The 17,057-nt window shown below is 34.2% G+C and overlaps 1 protein-coding gene across 3 annotated transcripts in view; it reads right to left on the bottom strand.

Moving 5' to 3' along the window:
* Window positions 1–1,880: 1,880 nt before the first annotated feature.
* Window positions 1,881–17,057, bottom strand: part of LOC141600392 (putative LRR receptor-like serine/threonine-protein kinase At5g63710) — a 35,787-nt gene continuing 20,610 nt past the window's right edge. For all 3 annotated transcript variants that reach the window (XR_012524310.1, XR_012524308.1, XR_012524309.1), the window contains exon 12: window positions 1,881–1,985. The gene's annotated coding sequence lies outside the window, so the exon portion shown is untranslated. The remainder of the gene's footprint in view (window positions 1,986–17,057) is intronic.

Raw genomic sequence — 17,057 nt, 5'->3', positions numbered from 1 at the left:
TTTATGCACTCTACATTTTTGATAAATTGCTTGTTTGACAACTTGTATAATTCTTCACTTGTTTATACACACCTATAAGATTGAGAGTTTTGGATTTTGTCAGAACTTGCATATTATTAGTAGACCGACCTTGTGTACGCCGAAAGCTAGCTCGTGTTAGTCTATGGAGAGGTTCTTAGGCCGAAAGACTCAACCTACCGTGCCTAAGCAAGACTACCCTTCAACATGAGACCCAACCTACTTGATACCTTAGTCACCCATATGAACCCACTCATCCTAGTTTTTCTTTTTATTGAATTATTTTTTGCTATTTGCTTGTTTTCATTAGTTTAGACTACAAACTCAAATTAATAATTGTGACACTTGCATGATTAGGATAGATAGACTTTGAACACAAAGCACACCGTCTCATGGATCGACTTCGACTTACACACTTGCAAGTTATTAGTTGGAATATAAATATTGTTTGATTGAGCGTCATGACTAAGCTTCCATCAACGTGATAGCCTGCAAACCACGTATACCATATACCGATATAAGCCACCTGAGAGTGACCATGCTCGAAGTCTATAAGGCATAGACTCTGGCCATAAATACTCCACAAGATTGCTCTCGGAAGACTTGAACCTGAGTCCCTTGGGATTTCACCAAGTTTTAACCACTAGGCTCCACCCTTATTAAACTCTTATTTCTACTTTTTCCCCATAAAACCTAATCAAATTGTTTCAACGACTCTAATCATGGATCTTAATTCACCGATCAATGAAGTAATTTATTTGTTTTATTAATTCTTAAAATTATTTGTTGCAATATATTTAATATATCAATTATTAAGCGTTTATTTGTTTGTTAACCTAATTGATGAAATTAGGGTATATGTTGAAATTGGTGGCGGTGGGCTTGAGGGCGGTGGTGGGTCGAGGGGGAAAGGATGTAGTGTGGTCAAGGGCGGACCCATGATTTCTGATTTGGTGTAGCAAGATTTATAGGTATATTTTGGTGGAGCCAAAAGCTTTACCGAACTTGAGATACTATTCATCAATCGTCATCAGTGGTGGAGCCAAGAGCTTTTATCCGAGGTTCCGCGACACCAGAAATGGAATTTTTTGTTGGTATATTTTGGTCTAATTCTTAGTTAAAAATAGAGTAATTTTATATTTCCGTGTAGAATAAGCTATTATATTTTCCATTAGGACTCACAAAAGAATTTTTTTCTGAATCCGTTATTGCTACTCATCGAGTTAGCCTACCATACTTACAAAAATCAAAGATATATGTCCACTATGTATAGGATAAGAAACCAAAATAGGAAAGAAATAAATGTATTTCTTGTAAAGAAAAGTAAAATTAATAGAATATTGCAATTTTCCATAAAAATATCATTCAATTATTTCTTTTTTTGGTTTCTTATCCTATGTCTAGTGGACATATGTTAGAAAAACAGATTTAAGAAAACTGATAATAGTGTCTAGAGAGGTTGTATAAGCATTTTTATATAGCAAAAGTGGGAGTTTTTTTTTGTTGTCAATTATGGAATATTCTTTAAAGCTGAATATGGGGAAATACACAATCATTAATAAAAATGTAGTGAGAGTAATTAAGTCATTCTTGAAAACAAACGAGGAATGGAAGGTCAATACTTCATTATGGTAATGGTCAATTAGTCATTATGGCAGTTAATGATGGAATAATGGTGTAGCAATTAAGAATTTTCTGTTAATATTTTCGTTGTATGGTGTAGCAAGTGCTACAGTATAGTACTATGTGGGTCCGTCCATGAGTGCGGTGGTGGATAGTGAGAGGAAGGTTGTTGATGGGTAGAGTTGAAAAAGTACTACATAAAAGAATAAACTTTGTATATGAAAAAGTAATTACCATCATTTTTTTATGCAAAAATGATTTACTTAAATTACTACTATATAAAGAAAAGTGAGTGGTAAATAAATTACGGAAGTTAAGTTTGGAGCAAGTATAGAACAATTAGCCTTCCTTAAGACGCATGGTATCCGTCTTAAGGTTAAGACAGGTCGAATCGGTACCATATTATATGAATATGGTAGAACATGACCCGTATGAATAAATTGACCATAATATAGAGCGTGTCATTTAGATGGTAAGGCACTATGCATGAATTGACCATTGGAGATTAAAATTAATTTGTTTTATAGTCCTCATGCAATTTGAACGTACAATATTCTATCTTCCATTCACTGCTCTCATTTCCTATTTTCAAAAAATTTCAAATCTTCTCACCTCTCAAATCCTCTCTTTACTCATCTTCAATGTTCAAACCCAAAAATCCAGAAAAAACCAAAAATCCACATTCATCTTATTCTCTGTTCCCAAACCCAGAAAAACAACAACTCTCTCCTTTCACCATCTTCAACTTGTCGCCATCTTCATCTTTTGTTCTACCGAAAATCGATATACCAACAGCGAGGAAGACATGACTAAGAAACCTCCACCCAAAAGGTATTTTTATTTTCGTGTTAACATTATTATTGAGATTCATCCATAAAAATAATTACATTTGTCGGAGGTATGAAGAAATCAGTACAAAAGAAGAATTTTAATTTATTTGTTCCATCAAATTTGATGGAGATTCATACATAAAAATATTACTTTGTGCTTTTATACGATATGTGATCATATTTATTTAGGTTGTGTTAAGCATTTGTTTAATTATGACTGTAGAAATGCATTGTAATAAAGTCATGGTTTGTTTTGCTGATTAAAATGTCCTTTTAAAAATATGTCACCACATTTATTTTAAATGTGATCATGTTTGCTTAACTAGGATCAATGATATGTATAGATTACTAATTTAGAGTAAATATACTCTTTGGCTATAAATGTTGGTAACATATTGCACAATTAGGGGAACATATTGCTTAAATCTAATATTGAAGCTTATAACTGGTAATATATTGTTTAACTAAATAGTAACATATTTATTATATTGTTTTAGGTTGATGATTAGTGATTGAAATATATTAACAAAAGCGACTGAAATGGATACTTGTAACAGTGAACATGGTAACATGTTGATAAACGGCAATAGAAACATAAATGATAACATGATATTGAAGTGTTTGTTGTTTGATTTTTTGGAGTTTGTTGTTTGATTGGGTTTGTTGTTTGATTTACTTGCTTTATTGTTTTATTTTTCTGGGTTTTTTGATTTCCTTTGTTTGTTGTTGTTGGGAGAGGGTGGACGAGAACCAAATGTGGACAATGATAGTGGAAACAGATGAAAGCGGTTCTAAAGTGAAAGAATCAGATGAAGAGCATTCCGTCGACGAACAGTTTGAAGGTGAAGATGATGCCGATGAAGACCAATTTGAAGGTTGTAAATGATAGGTTATCGCACACCTATGCAAAAATAAATACTCTAGACACAAATGAATGTAGTACGTAGGGGTTGAATCCACAGAGAAATGGTAGTTGTTAATTAGTTGTTATGGAGTGAATTTTATCAAGGTCGATTATCGTATGATTGGTTGGTTGGATAATGGAAGGAAACAATAATGATAAAGAAACAGTATAGGAAGGTCGGGTCACACATGCAAATTATGTAAATGCTCAAACTAAACAAAGGAGTTGATAAATCGTTAATTTTTTAGGCTTAAAGACACCCACCTCATGTGATAGTGGGGTTTGTCGCACTCCCCCAATCAAACAATTTACTCAACTAATGTAGTAGGGTAGTCGAGGTCGAACCACAAGGAGCAAGGTGATTATTAATTGTCTAAATTCTTATGCTTAGCTAAGTCGGATAAAACAAGGATGAATGATTATCTAAAGGACTAAACTAAATAACAAGAAATAAATTAAACTAAGTAAATATAGAATGAGAAAGTAAGCTATTAAATACGATTTACTCAAATTAATCAAGGCCTAGGGAACGACTAAACCACCGACATTCGTAATAAATCATGAGTTCCTTCAACTAGTTGTCAAGGGGGAAGTGTATTGGGTGGAGACGCCTCTAATTCGCCCACCAACTCCCTCCCGGGCTCATGGTGGGACACTAGTGATACCGAATCAACTCCCTCCCGGGCTCATGACTCGATTTCCCCCGACTCAGGACTCAAGGCTCACCAAAGTGGGCCCACTCCGCTCACCTCTCATCAAGATTAAGGGCTTAAGCCCGCGATAAACTCTCGGTCATCCCTACCCTTCTCCCGAAGGTGAACTTCAAACCGAAAAACAAAGGCACCCCACTTGGGTTCTCCCTCCCGGGCTCAACTCAAGTCGGCACACGACCAAAAAGGAGTAATGTAATCAATCCCAACCTAACCAACTCCCATTGGTGGACAAGGGTCAAAACCGACAATTACTCCCAAATAGACACAACAATTCAATTCCTTTGGTTAAACCCAACAACCCCTCCTCAACAACTAATTTAATGAAACTCAATTAGATAAATTACTAATGTTAGGGTCTAATCGCACCCTAGTAAGAATACTACTCACTAATCATGATTTTTAAGACAAGGCAATGAATAAAGATGGATTCTTTATGTATGAACATGATGTGAAATTGAATTTTACAATTAACCATGCAATAATTCTACAAAACTATAATGATAGACAAATTAAGCTAAGAAGGATAAAGATTAAACCAAAAGATACAATCTTTGACACAAGAAACCCAAAGACTCAATCTTTGGGTGAAAACAACAATGGTGAACAAGGAAAAGATGAACAAGAGAGAGAAAAACAACAATCAAACAACAAAAAGAAGAATTCTAACATAAACAACTCAACAAAACTAAAGAGTAAGTAAATGTAAACAAATGAAACTAAGGAGAGAAATTGTACCAATTCAATAGCAAAGAAAGGAACTTGGATTGAAATAAGAAAAGAGAAATCTTCAATCTTGTTACAACCCAATTTCTAGTACTAATAATGAAATAATTATTGAAGAACTTATTCTAATTAAGGAAGGATTAACAAACTAATTAGGAGAGATTCAAACTTGGTAAGGAAAAATATATATCTAGGGTTGTGTGTTCTCTAATGTGTGAGCTCTTTTTATACTAGTCTACTAAGAGCATCCGCAAAGGTGGAAATCAAGCTCCCCATATACACTCTCTTTCCTCATATGGGGCTCCTCATTGTTGCACCAACCTCCCCAACATTTGGGGCTCCACTGTTTTTAGGGAAGGTTCCCAAAAGAAAAGTAAGGCAATTTGTGTTACTTTTGGGGAGTTTCCCAAATTTTTGTGTGTGAATTGGGGAACCTCATTGTTGTATAGATGTAGTTATGAAATGGGGAGGGTATATGGAAAAGTTAGTGGAAAATGAGGTGGACGAATAAGAAAAGGAAAGAGAAAATATGGGGAGCCTCACCTTTGCGGATGCTCTAATAATACCACTAATAATAATAATAATAATAATATATCCTCCTCAAAATTGTGTTACACGACACCCTCCTTCTACAAAAGCCAAAAACACCCTTTGTCTTCTACCCAAGACCACGTGACTCATAAAACAACTCCCTCAAAACATTACACTCGACCGGGCAACATTACACCCGCCCGGGTATAACTTCACCCGATCGGGCATCATTATGCCCCTCGGCGGCACGATTCACCCGGCAGCTGCAATTAAAATCCCCTTCTTGATTTCTTCTTCCTTCTTCCTTAAAAGCATCGACTGCAATTCAACTCGGGTTTCGATGCCGCGTTTGAACCATTGTGATGCTGCTGTGCTGCGAATTGAAGTCGATTGGTGCTCGAATCTGGGTTGCTGCCACGGTGGTTGTTGCTGTTGAGATGCGTCAGAATTGGTGTGGGGATGGACTGATAATGCGTGGTTGCTGGATGTCGGAGGATTGGACGGGGATGGTGGTTTGATTGGCGGATCTGGGATGGTGATGGAATTGTAAGTTTAATTCAATTCTTAATCATGTATATTCTAATTACTAAATGAATATACGAACAAATAAAATGCGGAAGCGATTAAATAAAGATCGAGAATTAAAACCTCCAGTCATTGCTTATCGGTATTCCTGAACAGCTTCTAAACCCGAATAAAGAAATAAACCCGTTTCCGTCTTTCCGATAACTCGTCTGTGTGTCCGCACGTCTGTCTCTTTTTTCTCTGATTTCGGTTCCGAACCCTCCTTCTCACTAATTTAGATGGTGTATATTATCTTAAGGGAGAGTAGGTTTGGTGACCTTATTAATCAGAATTGTGTTGCATTTATACTAATCTTGCCATCAAAGATCAGTTAGAAACATGGAGAAATGAGTGGGTGGTTGACTGAAGAAGTGGGGGAGAGAAAGTAGGGCAGTTTGAGTCCATCTTTTGACTGCCAAATAATGGGCCACAACTTTAGTATTTTCAGTAACTGAAAAAATCCAACATTCTCCCACATGGCCCATTGCAAGAGAAACTTCATATACGAATCATAGCGACGAATTCTCTAGAGCGAGAATTAATCTTCCATGTATTACGATACACTTAGTCTCTCACCACTCACACTTAACTTAATGAATAAACCATATGTTTACTCTAGGTCAAAACATAATGATATTTCTCAATAAAAATAAATAACCAAAGTATGTACGTACATAATCCAAAATGAGGAAATATCCAACTAAATGAAAAATTTCAATACAATAAATAAATGTATCACATTATGGAACCAAGTCCCATATTCACTACATGACCCTTGAAACCTTTAGGTGGCATGCCTTTAGTCAAGGGATCAGCAATCATTAATTCAGTGCTAATGTGTTCTATGATCACTTTCTTTTCCTCAACACGCTCTTTTATGGCCAAATACTTAATGTCGATGTGTTTACTTCGACTTCCACTTCTATTATTCTTAGCCATAAATACCGCGGCTGAATTATCACAATACATTCGAATTGGTCGACTAATAGAGTCAACGACTCTTAGCCCAGATATGAAACCTTTCAGCCATACACCATGTGAGTTAGCCTCAAAACAAGAAACGAACTCGGCCTCCATAGTAGAAGTGGTTGTCAATGTCTGCTTAGTACTCCTCCAGGATACAGCTCCGTCAGCTAGCATAAACACATATCCTGATGTGGATTTTCGTGAATCAATGCAGCCAGCAAAGTCTGAGTCGGAGTACACCACCACTTCAAGACTATCAGTCCGTCTATACATAAGCATGTAATCTTTAGTACCACAAGGTACCTCAACACTTTCTTTGCGGCCTTCCGGTGATCGGTGCAGGTTACTCGATATCCGCCTAATACTCCAACAAAGATATGCAATGTCGTCCGTACAGACTTGAGCATACATAATGCTACCAACAGCTGAAGCATATGGAACATTTTTCATTTGTTCCCTTTCTAAATCATTCCTGGGACACTGGTCTAAACTGAATCGGTCACCTTTCACAATAGGTGCTATAGTTGGTGAACAATCTTTCATTCTGAACCTTTCAAGCACTTTGTTGATATAGGCCTCCTGAGACAAGTCTAAAATGCCTCGGGATCTATCTCTATGGATCTTAATGCCAATGACATAAGATGCCTCGCCCATATCTTTCATATCAAAGTTATTTGAAAGAAATTGTTTCACCTCATATAGTAACCCCTTATCATTGGTTGCTAGCAAAATGTCATCCACGTATAACACAAGGAAACAAATCTTACTCCCACTAACCTTAAGGTATATGCATTGGTCCATGATATTTTCTTCAAAACCGAATGAAGAAATTACTTCATGGAACTTCTTATACCATTGACGGGAGGCTTGTTTCAAACCGTATATGGATTTATTTAGCTTACAAACCAAATGCTCACCATCTTTAGAGGAGAATCCTCCAGGTTGTTTCATGTAAACCTCTTCCTCTAAATTGCCATTGAGAAATGCCGTTTTCACATCCATTTGATGTAGCTCGAAATCAAAATGAGCTACTAATGCCATGACAACTCGAAGAGAATCTTTCTTTGATACAGGAGAAAAAGTCTCCGTGTAGTCGATTCCTTCCTTTTGAGTGAACCCTTTAGCAACGAGCCTTGCTTTATGTCTCTCGATGTTTCCAAGTGAGTCTCTTTTAGTCTTAAAGACCCACTTAAATCCGATGGTTTTTACACCATCAGGCAACTCGACGAGATCCCAAAATCGATTAGAAGCCATAGAGTTCATCTCATCTTTCATAGCATCCATCCATAAGTTTGAATCTGTAGAACTTATGGCTTGTGAAAATGTTATGGCTTGTGAAAATGACATAGGATCATTATCAGCTCCAACATTGCAATCCGATTCTTGTAGATATACTTCATAGTCGTCAGGAATAGCCGATCTCCTTTCTCGAATAGATCTTCTTAATGGAATTTGTTCAACCTCGCGGTGAACTTCTTCCTCATTATGATCCACCCTATTTTGATCGACATTTTGTGGAATTTCTGTATTTGGTTGTTGAACTTGCGGTCGATCTTCAGGACTGTGAACAATAACCAACATGTCACTTAAAACAGAGGGTGAAGCTTCATGTTGATCCTTTTCAGGTTCAACTTCTATAGTACTCCCACTGATTAAGTCATTCTCTAGAAATTTTGCATTTCTAGATTCCACAATCCTGGTACTATGAGACGGACAATAGAACCTATAGCCGTTGGACTTTTTGGCATATCCAATGAAATGCCCACTAATAGTCCTTGGGTCTAGTTTCTTTTCTTGTGGGTTGTAAATTCTCACCTCAGATGGACATCCCCAAACGCGTATATGTTGCAAACTCGGTTTCCAACCTTTGAATAACTCAAAAGGCGTCTTTGAGACGGCCTTGGAAGGAACCCGATTTAATATATACGCAGCCGTCTTTAGTGCATCAACCCACAAAAATGAAGGAAGTTTAATATTACTTCTCATACTACGCACCATTTCAATTAATGTCCGATTCCTTCTTTCTGCTACACCATTCTGATCCGGTGAACCGGGCATAGTGTATTGGACAACAATCCCATGCTCTTGAAGGAATTTAGCAAAAGGACCAGGTGCTTGTCCATCTTCAGTATATCTACCATAGTACTCACCACCTCTATCTGATCTCACGATTTTAATGTGCATACCACATTGTTTCTCTACTTCAGCCTTAAACAATTTAAAGGCATCAAAAGCCTCGTCTTTGGAACGAAGTAAGTAGATGTACATATATCGTGAATAATCGTCAATAAAGGTAATAAAGTATTTCGGATCATTAGCGTTCATGTCCGGACAACAAATATCCGTGTGTATGATTTCTAATAGGTCAGAACTCCTCTTAGCACCTTTCTTAGATTTGTTAGTTTGCTTTCCCTTAATGCAACTAACACAAGTATCAAAATCGGTAAAGTCTAAAGTACCAAGTACCCCTTCCTTTACCAATCTCTTAACCCTCTCAATGGAGATGTGTCCCAATCTCCGGTGCCATAACATAGAGGACTCCTCATTCATAATACTTCTTTTTAAACCAGTATTAACATGCATAGTATTTTGAGTGGTATCATTTTGTAAATAAAGACGATATAAATTATCGGACAAAGTACCATGACCAATAACTTTAGAATTTCGCAAATCAAAACCAGAATTCGAAAAATTAAAGGTAAATCCAAACGGTACAAGCCTTGAAATTGAAATTAAATTCCGAGCAAAATTCGGAACATAAAATGTCTTTTCCAAAATCAAAACAAAACCACTACTCAAAACTAAACGCATGTCCCTACGGCCTCCACGTTCGAGCCTATCCGGTTTCTGAATAGATAGAGCTTTCACTTGCCACTTTGGTTTCCGCAGTTTGTCATACCCTGCAAGGTATTCGAAACATGGATTGTAGTACCAGAGTCAATCCACCAAGTATTATGAATAACATTAACCATATTAGATTCATAACAAACAAACGCATGAAAATTACCTTTCTTTTTAAGCCAAGCCTTGAACTTTATGCAGTCTTTCTTCATATGTCCCTTCTTTTTACAGAAGAAACATGAAGACTCCTTCTTAATGGTCGGCTCAACAGACATCTTACCCTTTTCCTTATCCTTATGGTGACCCTTCTTAGTACTAGATGATTCTTTATTAGTACTAGTGGTTAGGTTCACCTTTTCGCCCTCCTCCAACAACAATCTCCCCTCCTCCTGAACACACATGGTCATTAATTCATTAAGAGACCATTTGTCCTTATGTGTGTTGTAAGAGATCTTAAATGGGGCATATTGTGCTGGGAGAGAACACAAAATGAAATGTACCAGGAAAGAGTCAGACATAGTAACTTCCAATACCTTAAGTTGGGCTGCAATATCCCTCATGCGCATGATGAAATCACGCACTCCATTAGTGGCATTGAGCTTCAAAGAAGTAAATTTCATAATTAAGGTGCTTGCCAAAGCCTTATCAGAAGTTGCGTACTGTTCATCTATTGCTTTAAGAAGGTCTCGAACTTTAGTATGCTGCTAGACGGAACCTCGGATACTAGCACACAGTTTTGTCTTTATGAACATCGTGCAAATATAGTTTGATTTCTCCCACTTTTCACGATGGTCTACTTCATCTGGTGTGCTAGTTTCCTTTACCTCAGCCGGTTCATCGTGTTGTATAGCATAATCGAAACGCGTGAATCCTAAATGCAATAGAACTCTTTCCTTCCACACCTTAAAATTATCACCAGTTAATTCAGGAACGTCTATTTTGATATCAAAGGAACTTCCAGGTAAACTTGCTGCAAATTTTAAATATACATGCTTAGTAACAAAAATTGAGACTTAACTTTATCACAACTTACCAATGTAAATTATGCTTATATGAATCTAGTGACATAAACTTGCCTGTGGGCTAAAGTCTACTCAAATTAGATGCATAAAAAATTAAACTTTATGATGAAACTATCAAATTATATTCATTTCTCAACTCCTGTGGGTATATTAAGAAACATAATTCAATATAACATCCTAATTAATCACACAAATATAATAAGATTCTTGTGGGTAAGTCTCATCACACTACGTATAATTAATTACAATAAAATGTCTAATTTCCACATGCGATTTCGAATAAAATTTAATCAATTAGAGATGCTGTGGCTACTCCCTAACTAATAAATTGAAAATCACTTGACATTTAAACCATTAATCTATATACTGAACTTAATGTATATAAGGTTAGGGAAGTCAGATATTTAACAACAGCAGAAACCATAAATCAATGCTACTGTCGAAAGTCCAAAAATAACGGCATCACTTCAAGCAAATTTAAATAGGATCAATTTCTAATATAAAGCATACTTAATTAGCCAAAGTAATTGAACACACATGTACTGAAGCCAAATATCATGAATCGTCCACTATCAAACTTATCTAAGTGGTCAGTATTAACAAAATCAAAACCCAAAGTCCACATGATAAAACCGTAAAGGCGACAACTAAACAAATGGGACACAGCTGCACAAGCACACAATTATTTGTCCCTTATGCCATCAAGTCAAGTCTCTTTCATATTTTGCAGAGAGCACATGGGTACTAATGTACTATACATGTATAACATTACTGTATTAAATAAAGCCAAATAAAACTACACACAGTCGTCAAACAAACCAAATCAGACAAACCTAAAAGGGCAAAATCTTCATCCCCTACCTCCGTCTTCCTCCATTAAAACAATAAACCCAGAATAAAATCCAACACAAAAAATTTCCAGATTTAAATGGCAAAAACGAAATCAGATGATAAGCCAATAAACCAAATGTCAAAGGAAAAACCCAGATTCCGACGAAGAAACGAAATAAACAGATTCATTATATCAAGACGGAAGACTGAAGTCAGAAAATTAATAAGCAAGACAGAGGCGATAAACTCGCTCTGATACCAAATATAAGTTTAATTCAATTCTTAATCATGTATATTCTAATTACTAAATGAATATACGAACAAATAAAATGCGGAAGCGATTAAATAAAGATCGAGAATTAAAACCTCCAGCCATTGCTTATCGGTATTCTTGAACAGCTTCTAAACCCGAATAAAGAAATAAACCCGTTTTCGTCTTTCCGATAACTCGTCTGTGTGTCCGCACGTCTGTCTCTTTTTTCTCTGATTTCGGTTCCGAACCCTCCTTCTCACTAATTTAGATGGTGTATATTATCTTAAGGGAGAGTAGGTTTGGTGACCTTATTAATCAGAATTGTGTTGCATTTATACTAATCTTGCCATCAAAGATCAGTTAGAAACATGGAGAAATGAGTGGGTGGTTGACTGAAGAAGTGGGGGAGAGAAAGTAGGGCAGTTTGAGTCCATCTTTTGACTGCCAAATAATGGGCCACAACTTTAGTATTTTTAGTAACTGAAAAAATCCAACAGGAATGTGATTGTCGGGTTTGGACATAGGACACTGAAGGTGGGGGCCATGATCATGGTGAATGGATTGGTGCGTGAATGGTGGGCTTTGATTAATAAAGATGATGATGAAATGGTGATGAATATATGGTGTAGAAATATGGTGATGATGGTGGATGTATGGTTGATATTTGGTAATGCAGGTATAAGGAATAGCTCTGTGTGTTTGATAATGGAAATCAAAGGAGCTTGGCCATCAATGTAAAATTTTGGTCATTGTTGATTGAAAACCAACGAATGAACTGGGAAGCAGGGGTCATGACTTCAACAGAACATTGGTCAACATGGATTTGTGACCCGTCTAATCTTCCACCATTTGACTCCGTCTTGACACGTCTTATTTCCGTCCTGTTATTCTCCTTACCTACACATTATTATAATAAATTAATAGTTATGCTAATATTAAACAAGATCCGACTAATTATTATTTCTAGCTAAAACGACTAATTATTACAAATTATTACTTAAATGAGCTATCTAATCATTTAGGAACGCAAAATCGAATCGGAATAATGAATAAATGAGGGGTAAAACGCGACTAAAATCCTAGTTATCATCACGATATTAGTGTCAACCATAGACCGGATCCTAGAGAAACTCTCGTTTATGACTAGGTCGTCCTACTATACATGATTCGTCTAATCCGATTCCGTGCCTCTCGACTTATAGAACGAATTAACAAATTTAATCTAAGATAGTGATCAATTATCAAAGACTACCAATACAGTGCAAACATGTGAAAGAAACAATGAAACGATATTATAACATCCTAGTTCAACAATTGCAAGAACTACTTATACATGGTTTCCCTTATTCCCTAGACAATTGAATTACTTATGCATAATGAAAACTAATCTAATGACATATGAAATGATAAAGATAAACATACTAACTAGTGATGTAAATGACAAATGAATAACAAAACAATACTGGAAATAAGATTACCTTAACAATTGGGAATGGACTTGAAAATGAAGAACAAGATAGAACAAATAGAAATAACTTGAAATGTAAATTGTATATAACTTGAATAAAATTGTTTATAACATAATGGGAATGCTAAAGGGAAATCTAATGTAATCTAAACTAAGAACTGAAATGAGAGTATAAAAGTGGTGTAGGAAGTGTAAGAAGTCCCGGATCAACACCCTTTATATAGGAGTGAAGAGAGTAACGTAAACAATCAAGAGGAGGCTAACCCTGATCGGGGTCATCCCACCCCGATCGGGGTCGTGGTGATTTGGCTCCGTCTTCTTAATTCCTCTAGTTAATGCACATAGTATCCAATGTTGATGTTTAATGCCTTGTTTAATCATCCGATAATGATCTTAAAGCATGACATCCAATGTATTCTAGCATCTTAAGCTTCCACCTAGTTGGACTTGATTTCTTGGGCTTGACTTTGCATAAGACTTTATTTTGCACTTTTATTTTAATCCATATCTTTATGCATGCAAATTCATGTAAGAATTCAATGTTGATCCAACTCATGCTCCACACTTAGCCTTGTAAATTTGTTAGAAATAAGCTCCTAAAAGCTCAAGTTCCTACAAAATGTGACAAACAATGTAAAGACAACTAGAATACAATATTAGCTCACAAACACTAACATTAGTGTAAATGACATGAAAAATAGAGCTAAAATAGGGGGTTAAAATATATATAAAATGGACTTATCAGTAAATAATCAGATGAAAGCGGTTTTGATTTAAAGTGTAAAAATGGTTACATATTTAACAATTCTGCCAACAATTATAAAAGTGTAATATGTCGCCATTTTAATGATTGTAAAATTTATACCAATGTTGTTTAAATGGTGACATACCAGACAACTATACATACATTTTAATAATTGTATATATGTAACCATTTGCGGAGTACATGTTACTTGAATGATTTTACTCATTATGTTGCTTAATGGTTACATATTGAACAATTCTCTCGACAAATTCAAAATTTAATTTGTTACCAATTTAATGATTGTAAAATTGATAACAATATTATTTAAATGGTGACATATTTATAACTATAAATACATTTAGTGAATGTATATATGTAATCATTTGTGGACTGCATGTTACTTAAGTGATATTATTGATTTTGTTGCTTACATGGTTACATAGTGGACAATTCTGTCAACAAGTACAAAAAAGTAATATGTTACCATTAATAGTAGTTCATCTGATCTATTTGAACCGTTACTTATTGGTAATTTGAAATGACGACTTATATTGATGAGATGGGTAACATATACGAAATGATATATATGTTGCCATTTTTTTATATAAGTGACTAGTTTTTGAATGGTAACATATAGAAAAAAATACTTACATGAAAAAATCTAAATATGTGATTACTTTCAGATTGTATGTCTCTGGTAGTCAATAATGGTATAGTGAACTGAAATGCTACCTTATGTCACTTAAATAGTAACATATTTCATAATTACTTCAGCATATTTATAAATGTTATATGTTTTGATTTTAATATTACTTGTTTATAAGTAGGACTACGTGTGTAAAAATGTAACCATTTTAAACCTTTGTGTCCCAACTGGGTATTGAATGATATTCATCACTTAATCCGCCATTTCTTCAATAATGGCAGTTGAATTTGAAAAAAAGAAGACCACGAACATGAAAGTTATAACCGTAAACATAAATAATATACTACCTCCTATTTCATATGTTGTTCCACTTTTTCTAATATATGTGAGTAGTATTTTATTGAAAAGGGAACAACATATGAAATAGGAGGGAGTAAGTGGTAACATTTGTCTGCAAAGATGAATTAAATGAGTGTTTTCTTCACAATGGATAAGAAACCTTAGTTTCAAAAAATATAATGAATAAAGTTACACATGTCAACTTCACCTTTGGTGAAGCTAAACTTAAACCATAACACTCACCTTCGTTTCTACACCAACATTAAGCATACATTAAACTTAACATTAATCCTTGACAAAACTAACATTCACCCTAACACATCATTGATAAAGCTAACAAAGACACAATAATAATGAAAATTAATGAAAAATTATAAAATAAGAACCCTATAAAGAAGAGAAATAGGTAAATTTATTTATGCGAAAATTCCTAACTAAATCAATCTCCCTATATATTAAGAGAATAAAAACTATGAAAAATTTTTCCTCCAAAGTGTGCTTACTTAAAGAAGGAAACAAATAAATAAATTTTTCTTTCATTAAACCATTATCCTTAGATTAAACTATAATCTTTTCATTAAACTCTAAAATATAATCTTTTTAATTGAAATAAAATATGGTATGATTATTAGAAAATAAAATTATTACAATACACATTTAAATGACAGTACCCAATTATTTCGTTTTGTTTTGCCGTTCAATTTTTTTTCTCAAATCAAAATGCAATGAGGTGAAATGAAATTAATGAGATGTCAATTTATTTTGGATAAAAACTCAATTAACGGCTATTATGATTATATCCACTTATGTTATCTGATTTTAGTAATAACGTCATCAACTAATGTTGATGGTTTAAGTGGATGCAGTAATATAATATTATTTTTAAAAATAATGTTTACAAAATATTTTGACTAAACATAATCATATTCGGATTAAAACTATTGAAGTTTCTCTTTTCCAATTCTTAATATGAAATATTATTAATAGTTATTTTATTATTAAATTCCTAATGGAGTTACATAAATTACAATTTAATAGTTATAATCTCTAACAATCTCATCTAAAAAACCGTACATTTATTCGGGAACTACATTAGTTGCATAACAAGTCTTGCAAAATAAAACTAAAAATCAGTAAAAAAATAAATCAGAATTTATGCAAATCATATAATTTACAATATATTTTCACAACGAAAAATCTTTGTATGCAAATACAATATAAGCCATCAAAATCTAAATCTATACACAAAGATTAACAACTTTCTAATTTTCAAACCATAAGTGTTCGCAACTTATTTTCGCAATACGTATTTTACTCATTATAGTACTTTTACACCACACTTTCCATTTGTTTGCCCTTCACTAAAAAAACAGTAAACCCAATTCTCTCTTTTCTCTCTAGTATTGAAACCTTAACCATCTTCAACCACATTAAAACTCTTCAATTATGAACGATTATTTAAGCGACGAACAGGTAATTAATCCGCTAATCTTATATCAATACTATATATTAAATCCAGAAACCAAGGGACTTCAATGTAATTAAAGAAAGTTATACAAATTAATTATACTATATAAATTTAAATCACTAGCACCGTGTGATGGACCCGATTAAGGGATCTTAATGCAAATATTATATAGTTTGGGTTAAATCTAAATTATATAGAAGCTTGATAATTTTCTTAAACATTTGTAAGAGACTAAAACATGATCAATTTCCTTAAAATAAAATAATTAGTTAAGATGGTCAATTTCCTTAAAATAAAATAATTAATTAAAATGGTCAATTTCAAGGAGGCTAAAAGAAAGAAGATGCTTGGAAATTTTCCTAAATATTTATAGAAGACTAAAATAAAGATGGTCAATTTCCTTAAAATAAAATAATTAATTAGTATAAACATGCACACTTATGGTATTAATTATTATCATAATAAAATTATATATTAAATTTAAAATTTATGCAATTTTATTAAACTTTATAGTTTATTAGATGTATAGAGATGTTAATTATTAAACATACCAAAATATAATATAAGTAGGT

Source organism: Silene latifolia, chromosome 9 (assembly GCF_048544455.1).
Source record: "Silene latifolia isolate original U9 population chromosome 9, ASM4854445v1, whole genome shotgun sequence".
In the NCBI taxonomy this organism is placed as follows: Eukaryota; Viridiplantae; Streptophyta; class Magnoliopsida; order Caryophyllales; family Caryophyllaceae; genus Silene; species Silene latifolia.
The sequence above is the reverse complement of the archived record's forward strand: the minus strand, read 5'-3'. Positions and strand labels throughout refer to the sequence as shown.